The sequence below is a fragment of the Bombus affinis genome, chromosome 5, assembly GCF_024516045.1.
Source record: "Bombus affinis isolate iyBomAffi1 chromosome 5, iyBomAffi1.2, whole genome shotgun sequence".
NCBI classification, from domain to species: Eukaryota; Metazoa; Arthropoda; class Insecta; order Hymenoptera; family Apidae; genus Bombus; species Bombus affinis.
The window spans coordinates 6,230,090-6,245,858 of NC_066348.1; the positions used below are offsets into that span (position 1 = coordinate 6,230,090).

Here is a 15,769-nt window from a genome sequence, read left to right on the forward strand (position 1 = left end):
TATATCAAAGCCCATTACATCATTTCGGCCAGTTATTATTTCGTGATACGTTCGGATACTGAAAAATAAACCGACGAGAAACGTCTCTCGCAGCTGCACGAATTCGCCGTGTCGACTTCATCTTTCTTACTAGCTCTTTTATCGAGCTCGTAAATTTCGTTTCGGTAATTGTTTATGGCGAAACGAAAAGGAAACGCAGCCATCACGTCATTATTACGCTTTTATTGGACGGATTCGAGTAGCAGTAAGTATCGTTTTACGATCATATGGACGGCCGCTGAATTATCGTAGCCCATCGATACTTAACCAATCGCCTCGTCTACGTTCTACCGTTGTTTCTCCAAGAAATCGAATTTTCTGGCTATTCGCGCGAAGGTTTGTTTGGGATTGAGATTCAACGAGGCACGAGTCAGTAAGTGAGTGGATCTGGAGGGTGAAAATAGTGATCGATTTTTATCCTTTTCTATGTGAAATTCTGTATTCCTCTCTTTATCGGAAATAACACGTAAAATTAGTTTTTGTTGAATTTGTAGGGGGAAGTGTTTATGGAAGGTACGCCTTAGTATTATATCAAAAATATTTTCAAACATGTAACACACATAGAGATAAATTTTGTTCTTAATCTACGATGATTATCGCACAGTTTGTTTAACGCTAGAACTGTCCACATTTATTATCTAACTCAATGTGTTATACATAGTAAATTAAAGAATTAAAGTGATATAACGAAAGTATATCAATATATGTAATTATGTTCCTAGGCCAGTAAAAATAAACTTTAATATTACCAAAAACATTTGCATGTTCTTAGTAATGGCAAAAACAAAAAATCTGATTCCAAACCTTTTGACTGGTTTAGTAGGTCTATTGTTTAAATATTCATTTCTTTGACCGATTCAGAATTTTAATAGAGTGCAAATAGAGTGAACTCATATGAAATCCACAAGGGGAAAGTAGAAATTTCGTTTTAATATTTATTTGCAGAGCAACGTTAAAATTCCTTTGAAACTGTATTTTTATTTAATTTTGTGATTAAATACGTATTTTGCAATCTCTGAAGGATATATTGAAACCACGAAGCATACACAATTTTGTACTATCATTCTGCTGAACCTATTCCAATTCCCTTGCGCTCATACATATATTTTAGAAGCGCGCTGGGCTGGCAATAGTCGTAAACAAGAAGAAAACAGCAGGAAGACGCAGGCTGTGATCACCGAACGATCAATGTTCTTTATTTAACGACCTTAAGTCCCGATATCACAATAAGCCAATAAAAGCACTAGCAATTTCATTTCCTAATACCCCAATCAAATTAATTTTCCCCAATCGACTATACTCGCGTACAATTTCTCAATATTCTCTTAACACAATTAATTCTAACAAGGGGTGCATACAAAATATTAAACTGTGATGCTGCAAACAACCCTTTAACATAAATGTGCAAACAAAGGGAGCAGAGAGAACATTAAAACGAAATTCAACTCACTATTCAATTTAATTGCTGTCTTACATTAATTAGAACTGATATAGTGTTCACAAAAAACGATATAATATTGGAAGAATTGATTTTGAAATTTATGTTGACTATTTTTTACTCTTCTTAGTGAATAATAATGGATATGAAATCTTAAACCCTTTTTTTTAAATATTTGCCATACACTTACGGACTTATTTACGGACGCTACTTAATTAAAAATTTTATGACGTATGTACTTTGATACAAAAATATTATTTGAATGTTTATCGCATATATGTTTCAAAAAATAAAGCATCCCATACAAAGTATTGCAATAACATCAAAAGTATCAAAATTGTACGCTCCATATTTAAATAAAACGTGAAAATAAGCAAATTTTTCATATGTCCTGAAGCATGTACGCACCCGTCTGAAGTTTATCATTTCAAATGAGATTCTTTTCGTGACCCACTGTAGTCTCAGATAGGAGAAATTCCTTCCGCTATATTTTAATTTAAACTGCAGACATGTAACACATCTGATAAATATTCAAATAGCGTCTTTGTACCAAAGTACACAACTTATGCAATTTTTAATTAAGTAGTGTCTACTCGTATATAAGTATAATATGTACATATCTTCATTAAGGCTTTTTAAAAAAAGCTGCTCAATTTTCTTCGATCAAAAGTCACCCCTTCCTAGATAAATTTTCAAACAAAGGGTGCGTAGGGAACATCAGAACGATACAAAATTCAGTCCAGAACCCAATTCCCTAATGTCATACCCTAATTTCTCTCCAGTGTACTACGTGCACGTACAACGTCCAAATATTCCTGTGTAACATAAATATTCGAACAAAGGGTGCATAGAGAATCTAGGGGGCGATCGAAGAAGCCATCGCGAGCGGACGAAAGGGAAGAAATACTCGCCCTTCCACGTTGGAAAGGAAAGGTGGAGCTGCGTAGGACGCTGGGTCATAGGGATGGTTAAAGGATGGTGGGTTGGTGGGCCAGTCGGTGTGCCAAGGGTGGGTCGAATTGAATCGAGGGCTGGTCTGTGTGTTGTCGGATGTCTCGCTGATCGATAACCTAACCTATTAACCCAGTGAGACAGCGCGCGTGCGTGGCCGCCACGTAGGCGTCACGGCTACTCCCGTGACGTCACGGGACTCGTCGCAATATCGATTGAAAAATCCGGGAAATGTCCCAGGACGTCGGTAACGCGTTGTTCTGGGATTCTGGGCCGGGCCAGCGGGAGATTCAGCCCCAGCACACCCGTGCCACGGCCTCGATACGCCTTTTTCGTGCCTCTGGCCCGCTTTTTCATCTACTCGTCCTCTCTGTTTCTTTCTCTCTCCTTCTCTGTACACGGATCTTCGCTGTTAAAGCGGATGCCACTGTAGAAAGTGACGATGAGCAAAATTTCCGAAGAATTAGGATTTTTTGAAAAGTAATTCCACTCATAAGCTGTTTTGTAGTTTTTTTAAAAGGTACGTTTGAGAGTAAAGCGAGAGGATGATTCGTCGTGAAGTTTCTTTTGGAATGAAATAATTTAATCGTTTTGGAAGATTAATTCAAAATAAGGTATAAGATATATTTCAGTTACCATAGCGTGATCGAATAAACCAATACGGAATGAGATATGACTGAAACTAGCTTAAAAAATTGAATAAAGTAAAAGCTTATTTAATAGTTTTAATAACAATTATCTTTTGCTTCCTTTTACCCAATAATTATTATACAAAAAGTATCTTGTCCAAATCATAAAATTTAAACAGCTTTTTAGTTGCGTATATTACATACAATCCCTCCAGATACTCGTCAAAGGAGAGTCATTACATCAGTCATTTAATGTCGTCCGAATGTCCAAAATCCATTTCTCCAAATGTCCAACCGTGAGTCTCTAAAGTACCATTTAACATGGCTCGTGCTATCATTTCCCAAACCTCATGCAGTATTGCCCCGAAGCGAAGTTTTGAAATCGCTTTGAAAACGGACGAAGAGGAAAGCACGTGCACAAATTCGGCATATTTCCACTAACACATCCCCTATCGGTAACGTGTAAAGCAACTCTGATTGCCTTTTGGCTATCTTGAGCAATCGACGTTGGTAAACCGGTCTCCCGATTCTTGACCGAGCTCGTGATTTCGCCGCAATTTCTTCCGGCTTCTCGGCAATTTCCTGCGAAATTCCGTCGTGAGACCCTCGATATCCGTTACGATATTGTTTACCTCCATTTCTCTCAACGCTGTACACAAGCCACGCTCACAATTCACGTAACCATAGAGATGCATGCGCATCTTTTTCACGTGGATTTTATGCATCGCATGACCCCGCCCCGGCTTGCTGATTATTCGCCACACAATCGTACCATGAATTATGGATCGATGCCCGCTACGTCTATTCGCGTTTGCACGTGTCCGAACATTCAGAATCTTCCTCGTTCCCTCGTTCCGCCCCCTTTCGTGTAACCTATTTTTCTGATCCCTTTGATTTCTTCCTATCTTCAACAGATTCTTCCTTTTTCCTTTTTCACTATTCTATCTTCTATTTCTGTTTTGTCCGTTCTTTTCTAATTTTGTTTTCTGCTTCTCGTTTCTTTGTATTATTTTCTATTTTTCTTTTCTTTTTAATCGATTCGATCTCTTTGGTATTCTTTCTTGATTTTTTGAATCCTTGTTTGCTTTCCTTTTTTCATATCAGTTCTAACTCCTATGATACTATGTTTCTCTATTAATTTTTTTACTACATCTTGTACTTTTACTTTCTTTTTTATTTATCTATTTCACTTTTCCGCTGCACTTTTCTTCTCGTTTTTCGACATTGCTTTGACTCTTGTATTTCTTCTGCATCTTTTTACTATTTTCTATTTTTTACACTGTCTACTTATAGTGTATTGTGCGGGTTTCTATACTTCTTGGTATTTCATAACGGCAGATATCATCACACTGCGCGTAATGCAATCAATCCGCATCCCTAGACGTCGAAAGCCAAGTAACCGTTGGTTTTATTAACCGTGAGTGCGTGTTTCGAAGCAGCCCCGATGCGGATCGATTTTCATAGTCCATTAAGTAATTGCGCTGCTGGACGACCGTGATCGTGCGCCCCAACCAGGATCGTTTCCTGGGTGCGCTTTCCACGCCGATTTCCGCTCGTCTATAGTTTATGACATGACGACGTTGGTCCCCACGATTAATCGTTCGCCTGAATTAATCGATGCCAGAACGAATTAGTATCTTCTAACGATTTCTGAGCATCTCTGGAAATTACAAGACCAATGAATTAATTCTGATCGAACTGAATTTAATTTACAAATCTGTTATTTGGTTATGATTTACCAGTTAAATAAAACTTGATATAAAACTATATATTACAAATTTCTTCACACAATTTTTGCTCGAAGTAGCTGACTAAACTAATTTACATTCAACGATCGCTAGTTATCTAAATTAAAATATCTATTAATTTTTCACAATTAATATTTTCATTTTTGATTAGCATCTATAGATGAATAATTTTCTAATAATTCGATTCTCAATTTTTTAATGTACCTATAGAGAATGTAGGCTACACTAATAAACCAATTCTATACTTTTCGGTATACTATACTAATAATCCAATTCTGTATATTTCAGTATACGGAGACTACAGACTATTCTATACAAACTATACGTCTAAATCTACCACGACGTAGGTCCATAAATATTTAAGGACTTTCAAAATGACGCCCATACGATTCCATCTTACTACAACAATGAGCCATTGAGAAACAGTCATACATCACCCCGTTTGCCATTGACAAGACGAAGCTCTTCCAGCAATTACATTCAAAAGGTCGTCCATTCGTAATGCAATTCCCTGGCGACGAAGCATCGTTGTGCACTGTTGAGAGGCCTCGGGCGATTTTCTATCGTTCGAACGCATCTTTGTCGAAGAAGGCGGCTCGCTTTCCCCCTCGTTCTATTCTTCAGGCCACACGCGAACATAGGATTCATAAGTAACCGGGGCCGTCGTGACACGAAGATCGCCGATAATGTTCTGCCACTTGGTCACGAGTGACCCCCACGACTTTCCACCGGAAACAACGCTTATTGTTCCGGCTGTTGTCGGTTTTTATCTAGAACAGAATAATGGGGACGAGTTTCTTCGTCGTGAGTGAATATAGTCAATCGTAACGTTGTTATTGTCTTTGGACAAACGTCGTGTTATCGGTCGAGCCCTGTTTGCTTGCATGTCCCAGATAGTGAAAAATGATAATCCGGCAAGAAAACATAGGTGTGATGGGTTCAATGATGTTGAAAAGTTGTGATAAATACGAAGGATTCTTTGAATTTTGATGGATAGTTACTGTGCGATTTTGTAGGTAATAATTTCATAGATAAGTACATTGTAGGCCATAAGCATTAGGACACTTGTTGTGTATTAATTTAAACATTGGAATATATTTAATACACATTGAAACTCTTTCACTGCTCTTAGTTTCTATTTTATTGTAGAACTACTGTAGAGATTTTACTTATAATAAAATTTATTTCATTTTTGTTAATCTAATGAGTAATAATATATATGGTTGGTAGTATCGAAGCTGGCAGTATAAAGGAGGCTTAATTATTCAAATTAATCATGATACAAGCTATTCTAAGTTAACTTCCTAATAAATATTACTATCAAATTGAAACAAACATATTTGGATGATATTTTACGACTCTTTTCACTTTCTGCCCTCTCAAAATTCTTACAAATTCCATCCCTAAAATGTTCTACTAATTGATATTCCAATAATCGACCACTCTCTTCATCGATGCTCTGTGTGATGATTCTAATTATCCTTAAAGGTAATCGAATCTTTTAGAAACGATAAGATCTTGGTCATATGACAAAACTAAAAATTACGAGGCATCCTAAACACTCTTCCCATAACCGGCGTTACTCAAATTTACCGAACAAACAAAACTTGCCAAAGCGCCGATTTCCGGCCTCTTCATAACAGGTTGCGTCGAGAAACGCGCAAAGTGAGCATATAAAATGCGATCCTTGGCAATGCAGGACTGGCCGGGGGCCAGAATTATTCGCCACGGTTGGCCCGAACCATTTGTGTTCGACGATGCTTCGAGCGAGAATCGGAAATTCTGCGGCGGCGCTCGCTTACCGAAAGGATTAATTTGATAATGTTACACTAGCTCGACGGTTAAGCTCCTTACGGCACACGGAGAGGCGCGCTTAGCCAACGGTGAACACTGGGAAATCGATCGGCACAATTACCGAAGTCGCTGTATCGATTCGCCCCCGAGACTGGACCCAAATGTTGTAAATCGCAGTTTAAGCTGAGGGTAAATACACTAACCGCCGAGAATTACACCGATACACCGTCCCGCTGGTAATTGGTCAACGATAGCTTTCCTTTGGTCTTACGCTTTTTCACAGGATTTTTCCCCTCTCTCCCTTTCTTTCTCCTTCCTTGGTCCGTAGAAATTAGAAATGTGGATTACTGGTTTTAGAAGCTTGTTTGGAGATCAAAGAATTTAATTTCAAGCGGTACAAAATAGATTTCTGTAGTTTATGACGCGTTTTAAGCCAGTATTTTAATTTGGCTTCATTAAGTTTGAGGTAAAGTTAGTAGTTGAGTTAGTGGTAAAGTTTCAGGTAAGTTAAATTTAGGAGTCGTACATAAAAGGGAATAAGATTCTGTCGTTTATTTGTTTTATTTGTTTTGACTTTGGGACTTGTTTGATTCAAAATAATAGCCTTTACGGAAATTTGAGAGTTTTATTTCGAATAATTCCTATTAATAGATAATTTATTTTATTTTAGCAAAGTGTACCCTGCTTTGATTACAGAAATTTGTTTCAGCTAAAGAATACGGGTCATCGAGATTCGAGGATTTACTTTCAAGTAACAGAAGGGTAAAATATTTTAAGAGCAGCTTTTCCGCTTTCAGAAAATATATCGATACAATATCTGCGAATCAATTATTTTATCAATAATTTATGGTAGAATTTAAACAGATCTGATTATGAGATAAATACATTAAATTAATAAACGTATATTCTTTGGTATTTAAAATTAATCTTTAGCGAATATATTATATATTGATACGATGTGTTTGAATTGTGATTTAATAGTTTCGATAATGTATCGTTTAGCCACTGATACCATTTGATGTGAAAGAGATAAACGATATGAAGGTAGTTCATTTTTTAAATTAAACAACGGTACAGGGAAGACAAATGATCGTATCGAGGTAGAACAGAGCAAACCATGTTCATTAATATTGTTGGCAAATGCTTATTCGCGTGTCAGGTTATAATGGTTCGACGATTAACTTAGTCCTCATCCGGTTGGCATGGTTTCACGTCTCGCGTATCTCGGAGCTTTACGACGTCGCCTAATAAAACTGACCGATTCCAGGCCCTTCGCGATCGATAATGCAATTTGATTTGATGGCCGCCACTTCATCCTGATACGATGGAGCCAGATAAAAGGACGTCGCTTCCACGTAATGAAAAAAGACTTTCATTACGCCGATGATCCGATCGGAACGATTACGTCGTATTAAACAGTGTACGAGAGCTTGATTTGTTTACGTGGAAATCGGGCCTTGATGGCAGCACAGATTACAATCATAAGCTCTTATCGACGTGCATTGTCGCGCTCAAATGGAAAATAGGTCGATCTGATTTGGAATATAGAACTTGCAGGTATTTATAGATTATGTTGGTTATCGCGCGATTGCATCGAAGGACATCAACTTTGATTAGTTTTTATCATATTGCGGAATAAAATAAAGTGGATATGATTTCGTAAATATTGAGACACACGATGATTTTGTATGGAACGCGACACTATTACTATCAAGAAAGGGTTCATCGATCAATATCGTAGATCCGCGCGAGAAAATATAGATTAAAATGTAATGGAAATTGTTGGATGAAATTGTAGAAACGTAATAAATTGAATAACTTCAAGTTAACCCCGTAATATCTTAATTCGTCTTTTTGAAAATATTTTGAGTGAATTCGATAGAAAAGTGCGACTAAAATCTGAGTCTAATTTATAGAATCATTTATAAAATTCATGGAATCTTATGGAAACTGATGAGGAAATTAAATACCAATATTAAGTGAAACAGTTTGATACAAGCGAAATGAAGTTGAATGATTTATACGAAATACTACTACGTAACACGAAACTTGCTATACTTGGATCTGATTAATCAATACGCGAATGCTATAATACATATGATATGCAAATATCTTTTATAATTGCTATATATTTGGTACAATGTATTCCAATTAATTATTTTAGAATTTATAACAAAGTTTAAAGGGACTTGGGAATTTCTTTCAAAATGCTATCAACAAAAAAAGAGCTTTAATTACTCCTCTAAACAGACTATACAATTTCAACATCGAAACACGTGAAAATTGCAAAATTTCGACGTGATGGAGCACCGTTAGCAGAGAATCAGTGCGAGAGAAGACGATGCAGAAGCGGTTTCCCGTACTCAGTCTCGGAAGATTAATTCAATTAAATGGTAACGGAGATGCATGCGCGAGAATGGGCGGCCACATTGCGGCCGTGGAACGGCGATTTTGCACACTCTAATGTGGTCGCGAGAATGCACGCGCTCGCTAATAATTACTATAACGACCAGGGATTCGACGATTGTGCGCGCTTAATGGCGTCTGGACGGTTCTTGTCGCGCGAGTCTCCGTGCGTTTCATCGCAAGGACCAGCCGGATCCGCGATATTACCACGCCTCTGCGAGAATCAGACCAACGGGAAATAATTTCTTGCACGCTGCAGGCGTATTGGTGTGTAAAGCAGAAAGTACGAGTAGTTCGTGAGGTCTTTGTACAATAATTTGGTGAACCCGCGATCCTTTGTGACCCTCTTGCGTAACTGAAGTAATGTCATTAGTACAATTTTATGAGCCACAAGTTACAAGCTATTATGCATAAATTCTATTTTATAATAGTAATACGTTTAGCAAGGAATGAAATTAAATTTTATAATGAATTCTGCAAGTTATCATACAAGGCATGTGATTATCTTTGATAAGAGGATTATAAAATGATAAAAGTGGAGCTTATAACCAATAAATTGTATCCTGTTAATCTATTAATACTGTTAGTGGTTGTCAAGTATCTTCAGAGGTAGTGTATTTAGCACAAAGTCTCAGTTTGGTTGAAATTAGGTACACACTGACTGAATCTCATCTCTGATTCTAGTGATGATTTCATGTACCAAACTGACAAGTGACAAACTTGGCAGAAGTCCTAAGTGTTTATTGATCTCTTGCATCATATTCAGTGCCGTACAGTTGAACATTCATCTGCGTAAATTATTATCTTCGCCGGTATAAAACGATATTTCTGTAAATCTAGCTAACGTCGTACAAATTTTCAAACTTTATCGAATCTTTTTATCTTTGAATTTTATTTTTAAAGAGTCTTAAGAACGATTTTTAATTTGGATCACTATTATTTCATTTTCGTTCGTCCGTATGAAATAAAAGTGTTCGCGAATGTGGTCGGAACGTTGAATGCAGTAATTTGAATAAAACGTTGCTGCACGAGTACTACTTAGCTCAAAACTGAACGTATCCCATGTGGCAGCATTCAGCGCGTTGCCACGAGCGTGGAAATTGATTCCGAAAGCTTCATTAATTCTCAACGCATCCATTAATACGGCAATTAATCATTCCGAATCCCATCAACATCCCATGCGTCGTCAAAACACGTTCAACGTCGCATTCCACCGTAACGATCCTTTCAGTTGTTCCCAAACTGAATGGAAGACATCTTCGTATCTGCTTGATGTTCGAAGATATTAACGTACAATCGTAAATTATATACCGATTACCGTTTGTATCAAACGTTTTCAAGTAAAAAGTGTAAAGAACGTAGATAACATTTGAATCTTTTGCCAACTCCCCTCTGCAAAAGCTAATAATAATATCAATCCTTTAATTCGATAATTTCTAAACATTCATTTCTAAATGGAGATGTCAGGTCGTTGGGTAGATTTCCTGGGAGTTTAACATTCTATGTGAATCTTATAATACAAGAATATTTGTTAACGTATTTCCAAGTAACCATTTCTCTCATACATTGTCAAACCAAAGTAATCGAAATTCTTTATTAGGGAATTGTCATCAAGGAATATGTATACGTAGAATATCCTTAATCCAATTTTCAAACACTCATTCGAAACAAAGTGATTTACATTCCTTATTTAAAGAATTTGTATCAAACAATACTCAACAATGGAACGTTCTTAACACAATTTCTCAAAACCTTAAACTACCTATACTTATATAAAATATTTATTAAACAAGATATTATAATACCTTCCCATTTAATCCACAGTGATACAAATCTCTTATCTGGAAAATTTATATTAAACAATACTCGACATTAGAATAGACCTTAAGCCAGTTTACAAAAATTTAAACCCCAAATTCCTTCTATGCAAAATGCATATTTCTTAAACAAGGTTTAATGCTTTTAAATGTAAACTCAATTGCCACTCAATCCACCGCATACCATTCACCATGAACTCCACGAAACTAATTCTTGTAACCTGAAACCTTTCACAATCGTTTCCTTATCAACCGAAGAATACTCGAAACGTGCTTCCAAAAGACAACATCAATAACCAATGAAGCAATAGAATGACGCGTTTCCCTAACGAGCCTACGACGTTGCTGAGGGCCCGGACGTTTCCAAATTTATACTCGATGATAAATAGCGCGAGCATATCGTTTGTCGTGTCTCTGCGGCTATTTTTGGCGACGAGAGACGAAAAGGCAAGGGCACGTCGTCGAACGGCCTTGCCAAAAGCTCGATGACGATCGACTTAAGAGGAATTGTCGCGCTGTGATTGGCAACGAGTCACTCGGAAGCCTGGTATTCCGGAACGAGGCTTCGCTTTGCGACGATCGGCCAGCGACTTGGCATCGGATAACGCGAACCATGACCGACTCGTGAATCGAGCGGATAGACCTTCGATCGATGGGCCTGCTTTCGCCTCGACCAATGCCAACTGGGCTAATGTACAAACGTGAAGAGCTATCGTAAACTAAGAAAATATTGGCGGCGTGATGTAATATTGGTAGGTGTGAGTTCGACTTTCAGCGAGATTTCTGTATTCTTTATGAAACAGTCACGTATAGAATGAGAATGTTATATATAAAAAGAGGCAAGGAAGAGAAATAGTTTCAAGGAAAGTATTTGATGAGATGATGAATCTTCTCTCCGAGAAGATAGACAGTGTAGTGAATAAAGCGAACGTAAATAATCAAATAGTAAGGTATTAATTTTTAAAACGAATTACTTTAAAGAGTTTTTAAATTAATTTTTAAAATGAATTTTTCAGATAATGTAATAAGTTTGTTGTTTCCATATAAGGAAAATTGTTTATTTTGGACTATGTAACAAATATTAATATTAAATACAAAAACAAAAACTTTTGCATCAAAATGTGATAATTTTTTATAGTTTCTTTCTTTGTTATTTAATCTGTACTATACGGAACCGATCCCCGATCGATTTACTTAATCGATGATGTGACATTTGTTGTATTGAATATTATAAGCAATAACGTCTAGAGATATGTTCGTGCTAATGAATAGTGTACAACGAAAGAATGTAACTTGTTACAGTGAAACTTGTAATTATGCAACCAATGAAATTTCTTGTCCAATCTGTTAGAATGACGATTAAATTCTGATAATCAGGGTATAAATAAATACATAAAACACTCGTTCATAGTAATCAAGGGATTGAACTAATCGGTAAAAGAATTAATTGTACTTTAGAATAAATAAAGAAACACAGCGTAAATAGACCTAATACAACCAAGGATTAATATAATTCTAGCTACTAATGCTTCTCAAATATTAGGTAGTCCGAAATGTTTCTTTCATTTTATAAGGAAATAATAGACGCACAATGTTTTTTGTTTTATATTAGATTATTGAATTATGCACGAACATAGTAATAGAAATAGAACGAAATGGATCACACCTATATCAATAAAATAATATAAAACAGAAATTGTTGTTCATCTATTATCACCTTATAAAACGAAAGAAACTTATCGGACGACCTAATACATTACTTATTGCAAGACAGTCAATCCTGTAACTGACTATCCCAACTTTCAAAATATCACCTTTAAACCACTAAACCAGATATCACTGTAATCGCTATAAAAGAAACATTATAAAGACAAATTGAACGGTCAATAAAAGACGAACCTAGTAATTCTTCTTCGCCATCGAAATTACTGCGGGCAAATGATTCTCTGGGAAATCGTTCAGCGACGCAATATTCCTGGCTTATAAATCAGTCTCCCGTATCCAATGAGCCTACCGAGCAACAGTGTCTATTAAAATACAATTTACAGAGTTTACGGGGGCGGTGTTTCGCGGTTGTCGAAGCGATATTCCCGGTCGACGTGACGCGTCGGAATTATTGCGTCCGAAGGGTCGAACGCGGCAAGGCAAAGATTAAAGGACTGCCACGGGAGCGTTTTATTCGCTCCACGCGGTGGATTATTAACTCGCGAAGAAGCCGTGTGATAAAGTGGCGAGCGAAGCATGCTCGCGTCGGATCGTTGCTCGAAGCCTGACCGTAATTGGTTATTTCATCCTCGAGGATTTAGACGAATCGCGAAACAATGATTCCATGGTACAACGAACAGGATCATGTGGCATTTTATGGATTTTACGATTGCAAAAAGAACGTTTGTGCATCGTGCCATTTTATAATTTCGTTCATTTGATACGCGTGTGCAACGAAAATCTGGCTGTTTCCAGTTCTTCCCTAAGGTATTTTTATTGCTCTGCTACTTGCTGCTAATGGTACAATGGTTAGAGATAAACGAGGGATTTAAAGATACAACAAAGGATAAGCGTAAGTTTAAAATATAGCTAATACGAAAGGACATTATAATTCTACAAAACGGAAAAATGGTTCGAAAGCTGAACGCTAGTCTTACAAAATAAAAAGAAGGTTGTAAGATGAACGAATACGGTAATTAGTAAGATAATGAATAAGATTATGAATGAAAATAAGGACACAGATCGTTGCAAAGAATAAGACACTTACGAAACGAAAAGAGGATTTTAAAGGTACGAAAATGAAGGCAAATAATTATGCAACGGGACTTTGTTCGAGCAGAAGACTTTATTTTCTCAGAATTTTGAATTTTCTGCTTCAACTAGAAGAAATTCTTCATTTTTTAAAGACGTTCACTTACTAGTTCACTGCTGTTATTAATTGTTAAATCACCACGCTGTGAAAATGAAATTCGTCTCATTTCATTAAGTCGAATAAGAAAAAACAGGAAATTAAATTTAACAAGAAATTCTAAAAAAAACCATTTCTTAAACGGAATATATTGTATACCTACAATCTGCAAATTACATATACACTCGATCGAGCATAACGTAACTCCTCGTTTTATCGATATTGCCAATTTTAATGACGAAGAGTTCAGCAAGTTCGCATCTTAAACGGGTTCGCGTGAAACGAGAACGAAACACGATGGCAATAACGCGCGGCGTAATTGGCGTGAAGCGCATCTGCTCTCGCGAATACGTGTGTATGCTCGTGATGCGGAATATTAATGAGTGGGATGGACGGGCGCGGATCCATCGGTCGTTCGTGCGCGAATTATAATGCGACGATGCGGGCACGGTGTTTGCGTGTATTTCACCGAGTGAATAGCAAGCAGCCAGATTGTGAAAAGTTCAAGCGACGTTTCGGCCTCCGCAACGATTTTGACTGGGTTGCGTAACCGTTCGCGGAAAATTCAGACATCGTTCAACGACGAGGTAATTTTATTTCGATATGGTTGTCTATAGACTAAAATGTCTATCTTATTAATGTTGTAATATGAATTTCATAAGAATTTCTTTGTTATTGGCGAAGAAATTGCTTGCAGAGCGAGAAGTGTTTCCGATTAGAGAAAAAATGTTCTATTTGCAATTTTCTTACGAAGGAATTGAGAGAGTTGGTGTAAATTTTAAGGTAGAATTATATATTCTATGAATTTTAGGTTCTAATAAACTCGATACTTTATCTTCCATTAATTTAAATGTAACATTCATTTTATGTCATTAAATAATTTAAAAAATTATAAAAATACATAAATATTTCATAGAAGGACTTTGAAACGATCAAGTAAACACTTAATCGATTGAACTTTTTAATTCACATGCGAAAGATAATACAACAAAACGATACATAATATTGCTGATTATATCGATCTCGCACAAATAAATTTATTACGCAATCTAATATCATTTCACAAGCTCGCCATTCCGATTCCATCGAGATCGACTGATAATTCCGCGACCAAGCAATACTCGATCCATTGTTTGCGTACACTTTTCCGATCAAATAGCGTATCGTCACCTGCGATTCGCGCAAACAAGATCAATACCCAAAAACATTAGCAAACGGTCCGTAGGGCTAATAAGCGATGGAACATCAGTATCAGCGTGACGCTATTTACTGCAACAACGACATTAAACGATATTCACGTATCTGTGGACTTAGCACGACATTATTGATAGCGCCCAACGTTGGCAAACAATGCAGGTATTAACGTATAACTCGGAGAACGTTATTAATACTCCATCAAGTTTGCGAATATAGACTTATTTACCTTTAGGTGCGAAGTTTATTTTATTCTAATTGGGTGGAAATTCATTTAAGATTGAATTTTAGAACAGAAATATTTGTTTAGAAAAAGAAAAAAGATATTTGTACAAGAAACATATACGTACGAGAAAGTCGTGGAGGATTTTCAAAATAGGGGATCATGACCTATAATATAAATTAATAGATTTATACTTGTAAAATGAAGAACGTTATAGATTAAGGAAGCTTTTAATTTTTTACCATCGAATTATTTTCTCTAATTCTTTAGACTTTATTATTCAAGTCTAAAGCAATGGTACGGAATGAAAAATATAACAAACGTTCGAAAAAAACATTTCTATATCGGTTTAAAAAGTAGATAGAGAAAGATAAGGTAAAATATTTGCATATTACGCAATAGATAATAATTTCTGAAAAGTAATAAGAATAATCAGAAATAAATAAAAAGCAATACTTAATAATGAAATAATTATTTCTAACAGTTCCACTAATCTAACTGATGAAAATATGCACTTATAAAAATATTCACGGTATAATCATATTATTTTGAAGAAATAAATATTGGAAAAAATCGTGGATTTACAAATCGACAGATTGAAGGATCGAATTAAGGTAAAATCATCCGCTAATGAAAA

The 15,769-nt window shown here is 36.3% G+C and overlaps 1 long non-coding RNA gene across 1 annotated transcript; it reads right to left on the bottom strand.

The window, feature by feature from the left end:
• Positions 1-3,031: 3,031 nt before the first annotated feature.
• Positions 3,032-15,358, bottom strand: LOC126916670 (uncharacterized). Its single transcript, XR_007710696.1, has 2 exons — positions 5,243-15,358; positions 3,032-4,717 (listed from the first exon to the last, which is right to left on the bottom strand). It is a non-coding gene; the product is annotated as an uncharacterized LOC126916670 (long non-coding RNA).
• Between the last annotated feature and the right edge of the window lie 411 nt (positions 15,359-15,769).